Genomic DNA, 6,050 nt, shown 5'->3' with positions numbered 1-6,050 from the left:
CATATTTGCCTTCCAATGGCGACATCCTTATTTGCATGGCCAGTGGCCCGCAGGAAATGTCCGGCCACGAGGATGCAGCAACCGGCAGAACAACAACTACCTGCTGTGTAGTTGTCGTCCTTCGCGCAGCGAACCGGAAGTAGTCAAGGCTCAAGGTGCAAAACAACAAACAGCAGCCAAGGCAGCATGTGGATGATGGATGGAGCCGAAACTGAACCAGAGAGATCTCTACCCAGCGACAGTCGAAGAAAGAGATTTCTAAAATATATATCGCAAAATTATTTAAATTTTTTCATTGCGTCTTTTACTCTGCAATATAAACTTGCAGGTTTTGAATAAACTCTGTACCAATAGAGTATTTTAGTGTTGTTTTTTATTAAATGATGCTTAAATTCACTTTAACTTAATCTAATCATCTTTAGTCTGAATATTTTATACTATAAGACACAAATTTCCCTGAGTGTTCCGACCGATTGAGTTCGAATCAACGCGTAACTTGATTCGCGCTCATAGAAAGCAAAGGACTCAGTTAGGACTCCCGCGCACTCGGAAGGAAGTGGTCCACAAAATTCCCACGAATCGCCGAAAGTTCCTTCTTCTGGCCTCCACTTTTCACGTTTCCGGTTTCTGTTTACGCGAAACTTTTACGCATTCGCCTTGAAAGCTGCTGGTGGACCCGATCTCGAGCGCTGGCATGAATGAAACGAAGCAGTTGGGCAGTTCAGTCGAGTTCCAAAACAGGATGTTTGCTTGTTGTGGTGCCGTGGTCCAGCTGATGGGCAAGGACATGCGGTTGGAATTCCAAGAATCGCTCTTTGAATGTCCTTTCGTCTTCTTAATTCTGAGAAGCAAAGCTGCAAAGCTTTTTAAGCTGTCTTACTACATAGATCAGGGCCAATGGGTTCCGAACAGTTTAGATTATTTCTTTGAGTTGCATTTTATTTTTACATTTATTTCCTTAGTAGTTAAACAAACAGAACAAATCTTCATTTTCTTAGATAATCCGCCCCTGATCTTCATTATGTTCACCGGATTTAGATAGTAACTGATGGGGTTAATGGTTCTGTTTGCTCCCAGGACTTCCCACGCTAAACAACTTCCGTTTCTACCCGTTTTTCGGTTCCTTATATCTCCCCGCTCCACGCTCTTTAAACAATAAATATTCCCACCGAAAAATGATGCAGGAAGACAAAGGCAAAGATTATGCAATGCACCTGATCCACCCTCGCATTCGACAGACCTTGATTTGATCTGGACCCTCTTTCATATTTTCGTTTTTATTTCGCAAACAGGGTGCTCCGAATCTTAAGGATCCCAGTCGCATTTCCGTTCCCAAGACCCCAGAAAAAGATTTCCGATAAATTTCGAATTCAATAACAAAGCGACAGCAACTGCTGCGGTTTCTGGCCTCGGCTGTTGCTTGCCAATTAAGCGAAAGTCGAGGATTCCTGCGTCTAACAACTGCCAAAGGATTAACTAGCCAGCTGTTTTGCGAAATCCCGGAGCAAGAAATTCACACGGAAGTGAAGTGAATTTCCCATCTTCCCATCTTCGAGTGGCGAGGCGACACCTCCACCTGAAACAGTAAAAACCGTAAAAACAAAATCCCAGTCTCCAGTAAAAATCTCGTAAAAGAAGAGAACAGGAGATTGCAGAGCAGCTGTTTTTTTCCTTTGAGCTGCCTGGGAAGAAGTCTCCTTCGTTTTGTGGATAGACATCCCGCAGGATATACATGTACCTGCTGCCGAGAGCCTGTGTGGGAAGCGCACATGTCCTCGTCTTCGGCCTTCGGTTTTATCCTCGGGAGATGCTTCGATACTATTTTCGGGGTTTTCTTGGTCCTTGGTTTTCCGCTTTTCCGTTTGTCTTTTGCATGAAATTCCCCACTAGGTCTTGTTGCATTTGCATCCTGTGTGGGAAAATCAAGGCTGGGAATTTTCTTTGGCTGGCACCTGCAAAGAGAAGAAAATAACAATGGTCCTTGGAAATGTATCCAAGGGAAAATATTTTTCAAGAATTGTAATAAAGAGTATTTACATTGTAAAGAAATAAAAACATATTTTGAGATAATCAACATTTTAAAGCTAGAAATGTTGCATTTTAATATCTTAAATAGCATTGTAAGAGACAGATATTCATATAATTTCACTTTACAATGTCTGGCTTAGTCCCCAAGCAACCCACACACTTGTATCTCATTAACAAAAAACTTACAAGATAAGCGGCACAAGCGATACTGGAGCGGCATCGGCAACAGGTTGCCTTGGATGGTTGCATCATCCATCTGAACTATAAACAGATCATGATCGACACACGGTCGATGCAATGGCCATGTCCCGCCTCCAGGTCCTATAGGACCCCCTGTAAACCCGCTCCCGAAGCCCCATGAGTGTCACAAGCCACGCGACAAATTTTCAAGTTTTTCAGCCTCCAGACGGGCCCAGAAAAAATATTATATGAGTATATCTGAAGCCCAAAAACAGCGCACAAAAAATATGCATAAAATACGGTGAGATCGGGGCAAGCGCCGGAGGAGGATGCCCAAGACGGCGAGGCTCCCAAGTGAAAGATGTTGCCTGTCCGCTGGACTTGGCCAAGTACATGACCCCAATTTCTGGCCGCTGCCTTAAGTTAAGAGGAAGGTCCACGCAAAAGGATGGATGATGTATGTTGCGCTTTCAATTTGGAGCAGCAGGACATCTGTTTTTCGGTGAGACTGAGCTATCGTCTCTCAGTTACCTGCGCCGGTCTGCCAACCGGTTTACAGGTGCTAACTTGGCTCTCGGGCGGAGCAGGGCATCAGGGGTGTTAGGGGGAGACCATGATCGCCAGATCGAGGTGCTGCCGTTTGGCTTTGCCCCACAGCCTCCAGGTTTTTCTTCTTCCCGATCCTCAGCTCCTTTTTTCTTTCTTTTTTAATATTGCGCCTCTGCCGTTGTTTGATCATAAATTTGTGTTTAATTTAAAAACTTTTCACTCTTCTGCGGGGCTCGAAAACTCCCGGTGCGAGTGTTTTACCTCCAAATTGATGGCGAGAAATATATTTTTGTTTAAATATTACAAATACAGTTAGGCATCTATACGTATGACTTGCTAAAGATATAACTTTAGTTATTCACTTTTTATTTCTATCCCAATACATTAGCATAAGTTATGGGATATTATTTAAATTATTTTTAGATATTAAGGTAATTAGGGGGTTAACCTAATAATATATTAAGTACTGATAGCCTTCAATCCAATTGCTTCCCCCGTATGTAACGAGTTGACGCCACATCCAAAGAGTACCTTAGAATTACTTCCATATTAAAGACAGAAAATATATTAGGATTAAGTGCTTATGTTAGCGGAACGTATATTCGTTATTGATATACATATTAAAAAATTAAAAATGGTACTGTGCCATTGAAACTGATAAGGAAATTGACTACAACCGAAACTATTCTTTCTTTATGTTGAGTATGAGTTTAAATTTCAAGTATTTTTATAAGAAAAATAATAGAATTTTATAAATATATATGTACATCAAGGAAGCTTCACTGTATTCTCCTTGAAATCGACGGCGGACTCTTGAAAGTCGGACCAAGAGAAATTTCGTGTCTTTGGAGCCAGAGACTCCTTGTAAAATTGGGTGTTGACGTGATTGGTTTCGTTTTCTGTGGCCTCCTCAGGGTCTCATGGATATGCAAATGTACCTGGGGTTCGATGCAAATTAATGAAGACCGATTTTTATTGTACAAATTTCAACAACTTTATTTCGCGCGAAGAGAGTTCTGCCCCAACATCGTTGGTCCATTTATCAGAAGTTTTCAATGAACCCCGATTACCAAGTGATTTACAATGTTTGGCCAAGAAAACGCTTCGCATTAATCCTGTTCTCATCTGGAACAGGATATGGATTGTCGACTTGATATACCTGGAGATAAGAGAACACAAAGATTAAATCGTGCACGATTTCATTACAAAAATCATCAAAAGATTCATTTTTATCTTTCGGAGTTTCTAAGTAGGTTCCCGTTTTTTTTTTGCATAAAGGCGATTTTTTTGTTAATATATCGCTGTTTTCTTATTTTAATCTTATAAAAAATTCATCATACATTATAAAAATTAAAATAAAAATCTTTAAAAGCGCAAACAAAGCGTTTGAAGAGATTTTAAATAGCAACTGACTTTTTTATTTTATTTAAAATTTTGTATGTATTTATAATTTTTCTTGCATATTTAAAATTTCAAAAGGCTAGTGTAATTTGGAACTAATTTAAATAAGCCAGCTAAAATAATAAAAATTAAATTAACATAGGGAAACAGTTAAATTAAAAGCCCTTTCGGTTTGTGGCTTGAGTTATGCTGTTACTGTAAATTTAATTTTCTAAAATGCGGTTTATCGTTTTTTCAAGATTCGTTCGCCTAAAATAAAAAGGAATGTCAAATGAATAATTTGTTGTATTTACTTATAATTTTTCCTTATATTCCTTCCTTCTTTCAACTTTTGCTAGTGGGAAAATAGCTAAATTAAGATTGAAACTGCCGCTGAAATTTACGAAGCGCTTCTCTCTCGGTGTCTGTTGTTTTGGTTCCTTGTCTCTCTTTCGCTCTCACTCACTTCCCTCTCGCTCTGGCTCGTTCGGCGGGTGGAAATGTTGCTGCAGCATTGTTGCTGGTGAATCTGGCTTGTACAACATTTAGGGATATTATTTTATTTTTCTTTAGTAAATAAAATACATTTTCATAAGAGTAACAAATGTTCTATGTTTATTCGAATGTTGCAATAAATGAAGTTATGGAAATCATAACTAAAAAATATGGAATTAAAAAAATCAATAGGTCAAGCCACTTAAATATGTATACAATATGGGGGGTATTATATTTAAGTTTCTACACTGATAAAAAATAAATCTTCTTTTAAGAATTTGTGCATTTCTAAAATAAAATCTTAATATAAGACCAAAAATTCTAGAAAGGAGAATTTTTTTTGTGCTCTGTCCTTGGAACTGTATGTACATATTCATGTCCCCGACATGAGTATTTGATTTGCCTCAGTGGCCCAGTTTGGTAAGCAGTCGGTCTGTGAATTTTAAGACATCGGTTCGGATCCCAGTCGGGGATCAAGAAATAATAGCTTTTAATATGACTTATATACTAATTTAATGAATAATAATCATTTATAGCTCTATAAAATTACAGATTAAAAAAAATTATTTCACAACAATCTTTTATTTAATAATGTTTGGTATTAAGAATGTTTAGTATTAAGTAAGGCCGGTATCGTTAGAATTCAAAAAACAATTTTTTTTTGTTGTAGGCAAACTCGAGATAAAATTAAGAATGATAGAGATTAAATTATGACTCTTTTAAAGCTTGAATTCTTCAATAAAGAACAAAAATTTTAAAAGAAGACCAAAAAATGCTTGCGCTACTTTCGGAACCGGAATGGTCACGATTCTATGACCAAAATTCTTGTTTTTTTTTATCAGTGTATCTATTCCCGCTTTTTTGGATAACCAAATAAAAAAAGGTGAAAATTTCTCTTGTTCGGAAATGGGGTTGATCGCCTCAAAAGAGCATAGATATGTAGGCCACAGGAACCTCGCTTAACGGGATTTTCGGGAGCGCGTTTTGATTTCTACTTTGCATATGAAAGGGTTATAATTTTTTTGATTTTTTGGCGCCGAAATTATGTGTTTTCTGGCAAGCAGGGCAACTTTATGTTCTCATTATAAACTTTATACAGCATTAAGTTAAATTAAACTGATAAAAAAAACAAGAATTTTGTATTACATTTTTTTTTTTAATTCTAACGATACCGGCCTTACTTAATACCAAACATTATTAATACCAAACATTTTTAAATAAAAGATTGTTGTGAAAGAATTTTTTTAATCTGTAATTATAGAGCTATAAATGATTATTAGTCATTAAATTAGTATATATATAAGTCATATTAAAAGCTATTATTTCTTGATCCCCGACTGGGATACGAACCGATGTCTAAAAATTCACAGACCGACTGCTTACCAAACTGGGCCACTGAGGCAAATCAAATACTCATG

The sequence above is a fragment of the Drosophila kikkawai genome, chromosome 3R (assembly GCF_030179895.1).
Source record: "Drosophila kikkawai strain 14028-0561.14 chromosome 3R, DkikHiC1v2, whole genome shotgun sequence".
Lineage (NCBI taxonomy): Eukaryota > Metazoa > Arthropoda > Insecta > Diptera > Drosophilidae > Drosophila > Drosophila kikkawai.
This window is presented reverse-complemented; position numbering follows the sequence as displayed.